Source organism: Erpetoichthys calabaricus, chromosome 4 (assembly GCF_900747795.2).
Source record: "Erpetoichthys calabaricus chromosome 4, fErpCal1.3, whole genome shotgun sequence".
Lineage (NCBI taxonomy): Eukaryota > Metazoa > Chordata > Cladistia > Polypteriformes > Polypteridae > Erpetoichthys > Erpetoichthys calabaricus.
In genome coordinates, this window is record NC_041397.2 from 266,437,141 (window position 1) to 266,453,022 (window position 15,882).

At 39.7% G+C, this 15,882-nt stretch overlaps 1 protein-coding gene across 2 annotated transcripts in view; it reads left to right on the forward strand.

Moving 5' to 3' along the window:
- The first annotated feature begins 13,533 nt into the window (after positions 1–13,533).
- Positions 13,534–15,882, forward strand: part of tent5c (terminal nucleotidyltransferase 5C) — a 30,692-nt gene continuing 28,343 nt past the window's right edge. Inside the window, exon 1 of one of the 2 annotated variants that reach the window (XR_007934809.1) lies at positions 13,534–13,705. The gene's annotated coding sequence lies outside the window, so the exon portion shown is untranslated. The remainder of the gene's footprint in view (positions 13,706–15,882) is intronic. The other variant, XM_051926769.1, reaches the window with a different exon arrangement.

The following is a 15,882-nucleotide window of genomic DNA, read 5'->3' on the forward strand; positions in this document are numbered from 1 at the left end:
TCAAAATTAGAATTACCAGAAAAAACAAAACCCTTTTTGGAATGAGTAACTTGCAAATCATTTTTCCCTTTCAATACTTTGTTGTATTCAAAGAAAAATCCATTTTTCTTTGGATGTGTCCTGGCCATATTTTCACAAACTGGCAAGGATAGCACTTTATTCAGTTTTTTATTTCTCTCCCAGCGGCTCAAATGCTACAAAAAAAGCAAAGACTGTTGCCTAGGCCAGTGGAAATCAGTGTGGAAAACACAGCAAAGCATTCTCACGCCATGCTCTTCGTCTGCATGTCTATTCAGAATGTCCGCTGTAGAAGTTCAGCTGGACAGCCCAAGTCTCATGAGTCATTTGGCAGTATGGCCGGGTTCCAAGGAATCGGCCTGCAGTGAATAAGCTGAGCTCACACATTCAGTGGGCAGCAAAAGGTGCTTAACAGTAGCACATACTGTACCCCAGTCCTCTTTGGCAGTTATTTTACCCATGTCATTTAGCCTGCCTTGCACCTGGTGCCGATATGGAAGGATTTGGCCCCAATAGCTTTAAAAGTAGACAGATAAAATCCCACATTTCTCTGCACAAACTTATCCAGTAGTGTGCTAATGTAGTGATACAGCGATATCTCAGTCAGGTCAGACATAAGGAGTTTTATTGGTAATCTGCAGAAGACTAGAAATCCAGAATTTCATGCAGTGATGGCTACCATTTATTTTTCAGTTCCGTATTGTTTTCAACTTGACAAGTTTCTAGTTTTATTTTGGAGGGTAGATCGTGCGATTGATTTTTTACAGTGAAACATACTGAAATGTGTCCTCAACTTGAACGGCTGCAGGTTCAGATTCTTCTGAATTCTCAACAATAAAAACAGCACTTAAATCAATCAATATACTGTATATGTGGATAAATGCCTTTCATCCCAGGTCTGTTTTTAAAGCAATTTACAAAACTGTACACAATAACATAGTAATATAATCAGTGCTTGTTCTATAGTGACTTTTGAACTCAGATTGTCTCAAGAGCATTTTACGATACAGTAACTCCTTAATGAAATAAATCAGTCACGCTCTGGAACAAGATAGGAGGCAGTTTGGAGCCATAGCTGAGAATGAATACAAAGGATGCCAAGCTTCTTAAAAGAAAGTCAGCACAAATAAAAGTTCACAATGGAAGACTGAATATTAAGAGAAAAAAAAATGCACAGACAGACAACAAATCCTGAAGCCTCTCTGGGCCCCCAGGCCCAAAACAGTTGTTCTGTCTATAATGTAAGAGCAGCACAGCAATTTCCCACCAAGGTGTCTCAGTGGACTTTCCCCTTTGACCCTGTGGCCTTACATCCTCCTTCCAGTTGAACTCTTGTCTTCATTCAGTCCCCAATTCCATGTTCAAGGAGCCATTAAGCCCCAGCAAGGGCCTACTTCTGCGCTAATGCCACAATAACTGCTGAGATCATGAATGCCCACTGGAATTCCAGGGTTTCTCTTCCTATACCTCCCCCACCAACCTATGGCCCTGTTTTAAAGGGTAGGTTGATCCCCTTCTAGCCAGTTCCCTGTAAAACATAGCAGAGGTTCACATACTCCATAAAGGACCTTATTGGTGCTACCATGCTAACTCCGTCTTTTGCCATTCTCCAGATTATGTGTGAAACAAAAAACACACAAAATAAATGTTGTGTTTTTATTGCAGCTGGCAGAGCATTATACAGATATTTGGGCACTGTCAATTTTTCCATGCAGTATTAAATAAATGGGTGAGTATTTGTATATGGTTGATGCACACTCAGTGTATTACAATATCTTAATAAAATGTATTCATCAAACAACTGATCAGGAAGGTGGGCAGTATCCATCATATCTATCCAAAACAGGAGGTGAACCAACACCTAAAAGATTTAACAAATTCCAAACCCACCAAAACGTCTATCACTGAGCTAGTTAACAAGGAACCCATCTTCAAAAGTAAGTCATGGGCTTGTTAAAGGTGAGTTAGTGGAGAGAGCTTCAAAAGTGCAAACAACACTCAAATCTTCTCCACTAGATGCAGAATTATCATCGGATGAAGCAAAAACAGTGCAGCATGAAGATTTACAGATATCCCAAGAAGTGAATACAAAGAATGGCATTGAGTTATTTACCTAATCAGGTATACTAACAAGTGAGCACTCGACCACTACTGATGGAAGGACTCACTGTGGTGTTAAAAGTGACACACAGGCTCATGTCAGCTCCAATCCATTCACATTCAATTTGGTAGGTAAATTCAGCATCTTGTTCTGCAGATGGTCATTCTTAGTATTGGGTCATGTACCAGTTTCCTGTTAAAAAAATAGGCACTGTCACATTTCCCAATGAAAACACTTAATGATGATGGGGTCAGATTTAGCAGAGCAAAAAATTCACATACCGACTTGTTGCAAAGGTGGCGTCCTATGACAGTTCCATGTTGAAGGTCTCTGCACGCTTCACTACAATCCATTGCACTGCCTGTGTGGGTCAGTGGAGTTTGCACGGCTATTTGCTGATTTTCTGCACCAGGCTGTTGACAATGAGAGCGGCTGACGCACCTGAACTCAGCAGTTAACAGGGGTGTCCACATACATTTAGCCATATAGTGGATACATAAACATTCATGTTAGCCTTTTTAATCTTATCACTTCAGGCTCGTATTGTCTTGCAATTACAACTTAACTTATAATTAATTATAACTTAATTGTCTGGCAATTATAACTTAAGTAGCAAGTAACAAAACTTAATTGTACTACTTCCCTGTGGAAGGGTCTGAATAAAGTTGTAAGTATAAGTTGTATACTCTATAGTAATACAAGTTTGGGTTAAAAGGTTTTGTATCTTGCCAGATTTGTGTTCCACACATAAGGCTTTATATAGTGCCTATAAAATATTTTATTTCAATACAATATTGAATCGCAGTGGATTTAATTGGTCTTTTTTTACATTGATCAACAGAAAATTACTCTTTAATGTTTAAGTGAAAACAGATTTCTGCAAAGTGCTCTAAATTAATTACAAATATGAAACACTAATTAATGTAATATAACTTGCCCTCATTAAAATGACACACCTACATCATCACTGGAGCAGCAAATCGGTTTTACAAGTCCCACATTTATCTAAATAGAGATCACCTGTCTGGGGTTTCCGTTGATTGCAGTCTAAATGCACTTGTGTATCTGGAAAGCCCAATTTGTGGTGAGTCGTTATGGTGGACGTGAGAACACTCAAAGCAACTCCACGAAAAGGTGATTGAAAAGCACAAGTCAGCGGGTGGAGACAAGAAAATATCCAAGGAGTGACTAGACTACATAGAAGCCTTTTTGATTTCAGTGTCCTTGAGAACTGGCAGGACCCTCCAGTGATTTTCTGTGTCATACAGGCGATGTGTTGTATGAGGTAAAGCCAGATGTGCAGTAAAGATTAATAAAAGTTGACATGATCAGGTTGTATGGCTTAGCAATTTCAATAGGGAGTTCCCCTGTGCCCCTTCTTCCTGTTATTGCTGCTTATCTGTAAATGCATTTAGTGCCACTGCTCATGTGAGGCTTTATTTCAGTTTTTACTGGAATAAAAAACTGAAATAGAGCAGCACACATACAATAAGGACTCCATGTGTTACTGAGATAGCCCTATGCACAACTCTAGTCCCGCTTCTCTATCTTTCTGTCACAGATCCATAATTGAGCCCTGCCAGCTCAACCCCACCCAGCTAATCATGTTTGTCCAGATCCTTATTCTCACACTCACACGCAGGTGTCCATCCAGGCTGATCAGGCACCTCGCCTCCAGCCATCTTGAGTGTAATCCGGTCCCATCAGCTGCTTGAATCCCTGATCCACCCAAAACTGAGGTATCCTCTAATGAAACATCTAAGAAACATGGCTGTCACCCAAAAAACTCAGCCAGTTTAACTCTCATTAAGAACTGTGTGATGGCTGGCAGACATTTCTAGAGACCACTTTACTCTGAGTGGAAATCAAACATATTCAGTGAGGGAGATCTGTTGGCCCTCTACAAATGTAACTCGACAAAGAACAGTTTTTTGGTTTATCATCATGTCTACTTTAGCTGGTGTACTACCTAAGACAGTTATTAAAGTTGTTCTTGCAGATGAGGAGGAGGAGGTCTACAGCACTCATTCAGACACGACATACATATGGATTTTGTAAATCACCTTGAATGAAAATGCTCACAAGACAAAGAGTAATACGAATCAATTATTAAGATTTGTACGCTGTATTATTTTTTTACCAGTATTTCTGAACTGATATTGCTGGTTTTTATTTGTAATTAGAGTTTTTTTGGGTCAAAGAATTCATTTCTAAGATTATTGTTTTCGGAGAGTTATCCATTTTTTTGCATCGTGCCATCTCTAATTTCATGCATGTCTCCATTTTAGTAGTTCCATTGTTAAGATGCACATCCAATTGTCAAAGGTCACAGTGTCTGACATCATTCACACCATGGGCTATGACGACCTTCCATCATCCACATTTGCAAATAATTAAAAAAAAATCTTTGTGTGGTTGTTGGTTTAATCTTTATTTGTATTATAGACCCCTTTTTGATTTTGATTTTGGATGGTAGATAAAATGGATTCTCGATGTACTGCTTGCACAAAGCAACAGCAGTCTGGAGGAAAATGGAACTGGAAGGTAGCACAGAAAAGTCAGAGTGCATGCAGGGGTCAGGATCGTAGTCTGAAAACAGACCACTAATTTATAAGACTAAAAACTGTACACGTAACTTCAGAGAAACACGAGACACAAGCCATAATCAGAGGACAGAAAAGAAATGTTGTAACCATTAGAATCAAAAACTAAAAATAAGTAACAATGCAAAGTATTTTCTTTCAGGAATTAAATTTTGGATGAATGAGGTATGTGCAGTTCTAGATTTTTAAAATGTCGCGCTAAAGATGTCATGACACACAACCTCTGAGAACCATCTCCCAGCAACACAGTCGTGCATCCTAGCAATCAGTCTTCAGCATGGTGGCGTCCATAGAGAAAACAAGATGGCACTGCAGAAGAATGTGTATATACAACAATCAGATTCTATCACTTCAGAATCCCCAAAAACCGTATTATGACGTACCGTTAAGATCTTTTTTTCTTGTATTTATTTACATTTGTTTTTCTTTCACCAGCTGATGTCTCTTAGCCGACCTCTGGTATACGATATGTGCTTGTTTCAGGGGTTATTCTGCTCAGTCAAATGGCAACTCAGTAGTGTAGAAAACTGTTTTTAGCTGTCTACATTTGTTCAGTGATTTAACTAATCACCACAGGGCCTCACTGAGTCAGGAAATTTGTGAAATATGCAGTTTCATAAAATGGATGGAAGTGAGATTTGTACAAAGTATTTGTAGGTCTTACCGGCATTTGTGTGGGTTTTCTCCAGGTGTTGTGGCTTCTTGGAACATTCTAGACATGGCTGACTTAGTACAGAGCTCATAAGCATTCAGACCTGGGCTTGGTTAAAGCTGAACAGTCAAGGCTGCAGAAACAGAGATGGCCTCCTTGACCCCAAACTGGATTAATCGTATTTGAGAATATTATGCAACAATATGTTACAACAGAAATGAAAATTAAAAGAGGAAGAAGAATTTTATTAAAACAATCTAATCATATTCCTCAAAGCTGGGTTTTCCTCAGAAACTGTCTTCCTCTTCCTTTAATTGTTTTGTTCTTTAATTATCTGAAAAGATCACATTGGTTTAGAGCCACCAGATGTTACAGGTAAGGCGCTTTTATTAAATTCTGGACTTGATGTCATATCAGATTTGAAGAGTAGTATGACATCTGAGGAGCTGCCATCTGTGCAGACAGTTGCTGGCCTGGAAGCGGCCTGGACGCACCAGCGTGTGTGTGTGGGTGGCTGGCTTTTCTATGGATGCCTGTTCCAGTAGAGTGCCTCATCTCCTTTTTAAGAGCACAAACGAAGTGAAAAAGTGTGGCCACAGATTCAAGATCCAGCTTGGGGACAATCCTGACTGGGCCCAAGTCAGGTATTCTGCTTTGAATTGTTAGACCTGAATAAGGTTATTATTATTATTATTGAAGTATTAAAGTTATACCAGTAAGAGTTAAGGTGCCTGGTAATAATGTGGTAGGACCCCACTGTATGGCACACCTACACAAACAGAGAGAGATAACATGAAAATGAGACCACTGGAACTGAACCTGAGACCTAAGGGCTGAGAGACAATAATTCTAACCTCAGGGTCACCAGCATGGAAGGGTATAAAATGGTGTATTACAACTGTCAGTGTAGAATAAAGACAACATGAATACACTATAGTGTTCTCTGGTTCAGATGGGCTTCCCAAAGTGGCCACTTTAAACAGAACAGCAAATAACAGTCCACTTGGGAAAAACAAATGTGGGCACGGGTAAATCAGAATTGTCTCTGAAGCAGCTTTTTTTGCTTTCTTGTTCCTTTCAGTGTCATTCAAATTGCAGATGAGTAAATCTTTCCTTAGCTTAGTTAGGAAGCGGGGGGTGCACTGAGTCACATCTCTCAAACGTCACTGTACAATTGATGAGGGTGCTCGAGAGAGACACAAGATGAACGCATTTCCTGACTGTGCAAATCATTCTGAATTCTCAGAAGCAGGTTAGCACAGGTGGAAAATGCAATTCAGGTCTAAAAATAGAAGCAGCAGCTGCAACCTGCACTTCAAGGGTCCTCCTTTATCTCATATAGTGTGTATATGAGTTTAAAAAGTACAGCTTCACAACTTGCACACAGACTGCTCCTTCATATTACTTACTAGGAAATGCACTATATTTAGAAAGTATACAAGCACATGCACTAAATGCACAATGTTTAATGTCTATAAGAAGTATTCACCCCCTTGGAAGTATTCACATTTTATTGTTATACAACAGGGAATCACTGTATATTTAATTTGGCTTTTTTTGCCATTGATCAAAAGAAAAAGTCTCTTTATTGTCACAGTGAAACATCTTTGCAAAGTGGTTTAAATTAATAATAGATATAAAATAACTGGTTACTAAGTATTCATCGCCTTTAATATGACACATCATATTATGCTTATATTAATCATTATATTATGATTATGTGAATTTCCCCTTGGGATTAATAAAGTATCTATCTATCTACATCACTGGTGTAGCCAATCGGTTTTAGAAGTCACAAAATGAGTTCAATGGAAATCCCCTGTCTGGGGAATTAGTAATAGTAGTATAAATGTACCTTATCAAGAAGGTCCAACTTGTGGTGAGTCAGTGTAGTGGCCTAACCTACACAATGAAGACTAAAGAACACTCCAGATAACTTGGTGAAATGGTGACTGAAAAGAACAAGGCAGGAGATGTGACAAGAAACCACCCAAGTGACCAAATATCCGTTGAAGCCCAGTTAAATCAGTCATTAAGAAACTGAAAGAGTATGGCACAGCTGTAAATGTGCCTTGAACAGACCATCTACAAAAAAACTGAGTGATCATGCAAGAAGAAGACCAGTGTGAGGGGGCCACCAAGAGACCTCTGATAACTCTGAAGGAACTACAAGCTACAATGGGCAAGATTGTGGAGACTGTGCTGACAACAACCACTGTCTGGGTGCTTCATCAGTCACAGTTTTATGGGAGAGTGGCAAAGAGAAAGCTACTGTTAGAACAAAACTCATATGACATCTCAGTTAGAGTTTTCCAGAAGTCATCTGGAAGTGGGTTCTATGGTCTGATGAGACCAAAAGTGAACTTTTTGGCCATCAGGCTAAACACTATATAATGTAATCCAAAAACTGCACATTATCAAAAACACACCATTCCCACCATTAAGCAAGGTGGTGGCAGCATCATGCTGTGAGGATGCTTGCCTGCAGCAGACCCCGGAAGGATTATGAGAGTAGAGGGTAAAATGAATGTGGCAAAATACAGGGAAATCCTGGGGTAAATCTTGATGTAGTCTGCAAGACACCTTCACCTTGGGAGAAGGCCGGATTTCCAGCAAGACAGCAATCACAAGCATGAAGTCAAAGCTGCATAGGGATGCCTAAAACATCAGTGTGAGTACTGGAGTAGTTGAGTCAGTGACTAGATCTCATTCCAAATGAGAAACTATCACTGTACTTGATAAAGGCGATTCACCCTAAGTTTGCAAAGAAGAATGGAGGAAAAGTACAGTGTCCAAATGTGTAAAGCTGACCAAGACCTGTCCACCCAGAATGAAGGCTTTAATTGACACCAGAGGTGCATCTACTAAATACCAATCAGCCTAATACACTATTTTGAAGGCAGTCTGCAGTGAGGACAGGAGCAGGGCCATTCAAAACCCTGACAATATAAGAGGTAGTAGGACACTCTGTCCTGTGTAATGTCTGGAGTGCTCCAGACGTTATACAGGCAGGAGCACCAATGAGGAGCAAATGTGTTATGTTCCTATAACAGGACTGTCTGAGCCTCTGTCAAAATGGAAACCTCGGACCTTCAGAGCAAAATGAAGACTCAGGGCTGCACAAACACCAAGGACCACTGAGTTAGGCTCTAAATGAATCTGAGAAGGGAGTTTAAAACCAGCAGTTTCTGTGATTGTAGAGAAAGGAAGAGATAGCAGGATGTGAAGGGAAAGAGAGAAACGGCAGTAGGTCTAGAGATTACTGAGTGATACTTTAATAAGAAAGTGAACCATTTAAAATTAAATTGCAACAAAACTGAACTCCTGCAAATTGGGACTAAAATGAAACTTAATAAAATGAGCTCCTTCCCAGTCTATCTTGGCAGTGATCTCATCAGACCTGCCTCTACTGCAAAGAATCTTGGTGTCATTTTTGATTCCTCCCTCTCTTATTCCACCCACATAAATCACATTAAGAAACTTTCTTACTTTCACCTCCGTAACATATCCCGTGTTCGCTCCTTCCTCTCCTTCTCTAATGCTGAGAAACTTGTCCATGCTTTTATCACATCCCACATTGATTATTGTAATTCCCTACTGGCAGGTGCCCCTTCTAATCTTCTATCACAGCTCCAGCTTATTCAAAACTCAGCTGCAAGAGTCCTCACTCGAACCAGCAGCAGCGAGCACATCACACCCATCCTGCTCTGTCTTCACTGGCTCCCTGTATCTTACAGAATCGAATATAAAATCCTACTAATAACCTACAAAGCCTTAAATAACCTCGTGCCAAACTACATCAGTGACCTTCTCCATCACTATGTGCCTAAGGTCCTCTGATTCTGGCAATCTTGTTGTACCCCACACTAATCTACACTCCATGGGTGACAGGGCCTTCAGCTGTATAGCGTCCGGACTCTGGAATGACCTACCGAAATTAATCAGGTCAGCTGACTCCATGAATTCTTTTAAAAAAACAACTCAAAACTCATCTGTTCAGGAAGGCTTTTAGCTCTATTTGACTTTATTACCCTTCTCTCAGTTTACTTCTCTGTCAAGATGCTCATGTACCCTGTGTGTGTGTGTGTGCTAGACCAGGGGTAGGCAACGTCGGTCCTGGAGTGCCACAGTATGTGCAGGTTTTTGTTCCAACCCAGTTCCTTAACGAGAACTCAATTATTGCTGATGAAGCACATATTGCTTAAGTGACATTTTGATGCTTCATTTTAGTGGTCTCGCTTGTTAAGGTTCTCCAACCTTAATTGCTTATTTCAATCTTAAACTGCTGCATTCAGTGTTTTAATTGCTCCTTATTAGCAATAAGATGTAAAACAGGGGTAGGCAATGTCGGTCCTGGTGAGCCGCAGTGGCTACAGGTTTTCATTCAACCCAATTGCTTAATTAGAAACCAATCATTGCCAATCTCAGACCTTATTTAATTTTATGGCTTGTTAGTCTGTGCAATGTAAGGCTTTTATATCATAGATTTTTTTCCTTTCCAAGGATATCATCCAAATGATTTGAAGCCTAAAACAGATCATTTTCAGTCTGTCACATTTTTCTATTAAGTGTTTTATTAAATCAAACCGTGCATGATGAACACACACAGATGTAATTGGAAAAAAGCTAGCTGGAGAACTGCTGGCTGCTTTGTCTTTTACATCTTATTGCTAATAAGGAGCAATTAAAACACTGAATGCAGCAGTTTAAGATTGAAATAAGCAATTAAGGTTAGAGAACCTTAACAAGCGAGACCACTAAAATGAAGCATTAAAATGTCACTTAAGCAATATGTGCTTCATCAGCAATAATTGAGTTCTCGTTAAGGAACTGGGTTGGAACAAAAACCTGCACATACTGTGGCACTCCAGGACCGACGTTGCCTACCCCTGTGCTAGTCCATCAATTATGTTGTCTCTTTTTTTTTCTCTGAATTCACTGTCGTAATCTTCTTTACTTATTTTTCTGGTTTGTACAGCGCTATATACTGTATACCTTGCCGCTCTTTCTTATATTCTGTAAGTGCCTTGAGCATGGGAAAGGCGCTATATAAATAAAATGCATTATTATTATTATTATTATTATTATTATTTATTCGCAGCTGATAGCTCTAAGTTGTACAACCATTAATTGTTACATGTTTCATATAGAGCCTTTGCTGGGAAATACAAATCTAAATTGAAAAAAAAGAAAAACTTAGTAAACCATTAATAATACAGTATGTACAGTACATATAATATTTTATATAGCACTTTTCATCAGGAAAATTATAACCTAGTAATAAGTGGTATCATTATATAGTATGGTGCTTCATTGCTATTCATTTTATTAAGTGTGTTTCTTAGCAAATGTACTAATCTGAAGAGATAAGCTCTCAAAGTTTAGCCTCAATCTACTATATAATAAAACACTAAGATCTGTGTGTGTGTGTGTGTGTGTGTGTTCAGTCCCTGTAAGTAATCCGATTGGTCAGTTTGGGTTTGGTGACACACTCAAACGAGAGGTATAAGTGTGAGACACATGAGGAAAAGTAAAAGGCATAGGAGGCACAAGTTGCTACAAGGTACTGCAAATTGGGTAGTGCATGCTGTGAGTCACCTTCAAAGATAGGAATTTTAAAAGTGGACACGAGGAAAGCAGGTCACCTTGAGAGGCAGGCTTTACAGGAATGTGCTCAACAGTAAGTGTGTCAGTCAAGAGAGGATTACAGACACACGGATACTGAGGAAATGTGCTAAAGGTACATGTAGGACAAGAAAGAGTAAATACAGCATTTTAAAATTTATTCTATTACCTGTTTTCAACAGGTCAGATGATTAGTGTTTAGTACAAATATATTTATTTTATACAGAAACTTTCATGGAGAAAACCATTACACAGTATAGGCACTAGAACCCAGTTTTTATAATATGTGAGCAGACCCCTAACCCAGAATAAACATCCAGTAGGTTATAGTCCTCAAAGTTGGTGTATTTATTATTAAATAATAACTCAAGGAAGGGCATAAATCATCAGGTGGACTGAAGTTACAAAAAAAAGACAAACAAGACCTCGGCTACCCCACTGGACCAAGAAAAATAGCATTTGAACCTCTGTCTGTTTGGTTGCATGTCCTATGCACTTTCTGCCCTCTGAATAAGCCACATTCAGTTCACTTTCACAACTTCCGTAGCCCTTCAACTCCCTGGCTTCTCTTCATCTCAGTATTCAACTTCTTGTACCCTCTTACAAAAAAATCATCTGACTGATTGCTGGAAGGAGCTTCTGAACTTTAGCCAGGACCTGCTACTGTGAACACCTGGTCAGATTTAGCCACTGAAATCCCTGGGGTTGACCTTCTAACGCTACCCCTAGAGGTCTAGGGGAACCCTGCAATTCTGGACCTCAACTCTCCCTTACAGCTACACTCAAAATGTCTGCCCATTTAACAGCAAATCGGCAATTACTTCTCACAAATGCAGAAACTCTGTGTGTCCAAATCCCTCAACGTCCTTCAATTTCCAACTACCTTAGATTGGCCATGTTTGTTATCTAGGCCAAAGTTACAGGTTTTACTATCACAAATGGCTCTCATGGCATTTTCACTCACATATATCATTTGTGTGTTAATTTAAAGACTAAATTAAGGTTTGATTCATTATATAGCTTTTAATGAAAACAAATAATGAAAGAGACTAAACAAAAAATAATTTTCTTTACAGCAACATTGAAAATGTGTATACTGCTGAATAATGAGAAATGTGCTCATCATAACAACTGGACGGTCCCACAAACACTTATCCATTTATCAAGGTGGATTTGCACAGCGAATCCCAGCTGTTACGTTAAAGTAAATTCTACAAAACAATCATAGAGACACAGTTGGATGCTAGTTACGGATACATTTTTTCACAAACGTTAAAAAGTTTTGCTTCACACAAAGAATTACAGACACATGTAATATGTTACCAAATAGTGTGGTGCTGAGTAGGAATTTAGAGTCCTTCAAATCTCGACTTAATGTTCTTTTGGACAATTTAGTTGAAGAGGATGGACAAGCTTGTTAGGGTAAATGTCCTGTTCTTCTCTCAAATGTTCTAATGTTATGCCTTTTATGAGGAATGAAATTCCCAAGTGTCAATTACTATAACATTACAGATTCAAAATGATACAGAATGAGAAAGCAGTACGACATGAAAGCCTAAACCGTTATTAATCATCATTCATTTTATGGAGTGCAGGTTAACACTGCCGCACTACTACTCAGGGAGTTTGTGTGTATATTGGAAGTCTGCTGTGCTGCTCCAGGGACCACATCTTTCCCACTTTCCCCATGTACTTCAATTTCAACCCTCATACTAACAATGTACATATTATGCTACCTGTTGAACCTAAACAGGTCTGGGATGAATATGTATTTGTAAATGTATGATTGTGTCCTGTCATGAACTGGTGGCCCATCCAGGTTTGGCTGCTCAGGTAGAATTTGGCCTCCATACCACTTTAATTGAAAAAGTAGCTTAGAAAATGGACAGGTGTATCATCTTTTATTGTATTTAATTACTTTTATGGGGAACACAGATACAGAGCAATACCCCATACAATTATATATATTGAAAATTTCTTTAATGTGTAATAATTTTAAATAGTGCCATTCCTAAGCATTGATTAACAGCTGGGGTTATGAGATTTGAACCTGGTGACTTGGATCTCCCTACACCAGCCAACAGGCTTTCCTGCATTCCACTTAAGAACTGACTTGATTTGCTATCAAAATGAGGAATGAGCTCTGGCACGGTGCACAGACTTTGAGTCAGTACTGGTTTGAGCATCGTGTCTGTGTAACTGTAGTATACACATAAATTAATATCATTATACTGTATAAGACATTATGTAAAAATGTAAAAAAAAATAAGCATTACACGTGAAAAATAAATTGCAGTTGACACACTGCAGCACCTGGAGATGCACAGAGAGACAGCAGAGACTGAAATGTCAAGCTGGCACCTCGCAACTCTGGAAACGCTTCACCATATATAGGCTTTAGCTGAAGCAGCGTGAAGGTCCTTTACATAGCACTCTGGTCATCTGTCATTCCTGAGTGAGAGGAAACGACAGAGAGAGCGAGAGGGAGACCGAGTGAGAGAATTTCAGAGTGACTCACAAACTACAGTAGACTGCCAAGCCTGTATATGCTCACCCCAGGATTTAATATCCAAGCGTCTCCCAGTAAGGGGAGGATACAGTCAGTCCTGAGGACGGAAGGGTATGACCAGCCACACAGAGTACACCAGCCAGAAGTTTAGTCTGCAAGAATGATATGACATGGCCCTGCAGCTTTGGAAGTAAAGGGTAAGTGAATTTCTGCATACTCACTGTTTAAGAATGCGAAGCCCAAGTCTCGAAAACAGCAAGGTACCTGAGCATAATGAGTCGCCACTTGTAATGTTGCCAAGATTCATCTCTCAGTGTTTGAAACTGCCTATTTTAGTGGATCTTCGTTTCAACAGAAAACACATATTTGTGGGCTTATTGCTGCAGGCTGGTAGCTTTGCAACTTTGCTTTTTCTCTACTGATTAACTGTTCAGTTTGGCTGATTAACTTATTTTGTAGCTATAAACGTCTGCAGCTCAGGACTGTTATGGAAGCTGTAGAGCTGCGGGAAGAACAACACAAACTTATAGGCACTTGATATTCTCTTATCATTTAGTACATTTCATATATGGATATTGTTTTTTCTCGTTTTGTATACATTAAGAGGCCATTCAGCAGGTGTCACTTTGGCCCACTGTAGAGTTTGCATGTTCTGTCAATTTTTTTTTTGTTTTTTTTTTTTTGGTGATCTGCTGCATTTGTCACTCTGCCCATCGTGATACATTTAGGTCACATGTTCTCATGAAAATACTTATCCATGTGTGTGCTCTTCAGGGGATAGTCACCCGATTCTGGGCATGCTCTTGGCTATGCCTACTGCAGCTGGGACTCGACTCTGGCTTCTGTTAATATAATAAGAAGAATTAAAAAGTTTTTATAATGTGTATGAAGAATCATTCATCCATCCATTATCCATCCATCCATTTTTCAACCCGCTGAATCCGAACACAGGGTCATGGGGGTCTGCTGGATCCAATCCCAGCTAACACAGGGCACAAGGCAGGAACCAATCCCAGGCAGGGTGCCAACCCACCGCAGCCATCCATTATCTAACCCACTTATATATTCAGGGTGTAGGAAGCTGGTGCCCACCCTGGCAGAATTGAGTGCAAGACAGGAACCAACTTTGGACAGGACAACAGGCTACACAAGACTTGTTGGGGTCTTTTTTGGAGGCTACAAGTGCTGTGAGACTTAGATTTTGACCTTAGAAGAAACATAGAACTACTTCTTGAACCTGAATTTGTGTATTCTCCTTGGCACATCTGGTTTCCTCCATGTTCGGAAACATGTTCATGTGTATGTGTGTGCATGTTATATTCATTGCTGGCATTAAAGTAGCCTGATGTGATGCACTGCCATCCTTTCCATACTGGGTTGCTGTCTCCTACCCCATGTAGCTGTGAAAAACTCTGACTTCATGAACTCCTTAAAATTAGATAGATAGATAGATAGATAGATAGATAGATAGATAGATAGATAGATAGATAGATAGATAGATAGATAGATAGATAGATAGATAGATAGATAGATAGATAGATAGATAGATAGATAGATAGATAGATAGATAGATAGATAGATAGATAGAGAGTCGCAAAGTGTGGGGGAGGAACGATCTCCTCAGTCTGTCAGTGGAGCAGGACAGTGACAGCAGTCTGTCGCTGAAGCTGCTCCTCTGTCTGGAGATGATACTGTTCAGTGGATGCAGTGGATTCTCCATGATTGACAGGAGTTTGCTCAGTGCCCGTCGCTCTGCCACGGATGTCAAACTGTCCAGCTCCATGCCTACAATAGAGCCTGCCTTCCTCACCAGTTTGTCCAGGCGTGAGGCGTCCTTCTTCTTTATGCTGCCTCCCCAGTACACCACTGCATAGAAGAGTGCACTTGTCACAACCGTTTGATATAATATCTGCAACATCTTATTGCAGATGTTGAAGGACACCAGCCTTCTAAGTCAGTATAACCAGCTCTGTCCTTTCTTACACAGAGCATCAGTATTGGCAGTCCAGTCTAATTTATCATCCAGCTGCACTCCCAGGTATTTATAGGTCTGCACCCTCTGCACACAGTCACCTCTGATGATCACGGGGTCCAGGAGGGGCCTGGTCCTCCTAAAATCCACCACCAGCTCCTTTTTTTTTGCTGGTGTTCAGGTGTAGGTGGTTTGAGTCGCACCATTTAACAAAGTTCAGAATATTAAAGAATGAATGCAAATGCTGTGTTCACAATTTATTTAAAACATCTGAGACTCACCCTGAAACTGTATTTTACTCATTTAGTCAAAAGGTAAACCCTAGCACACAGTGTCCTTAAGTAGGAAAATAAAAAAGCAAAAAAAGTGTGCTGGAAAAAAGCAGCAAGTTATAGAAATATA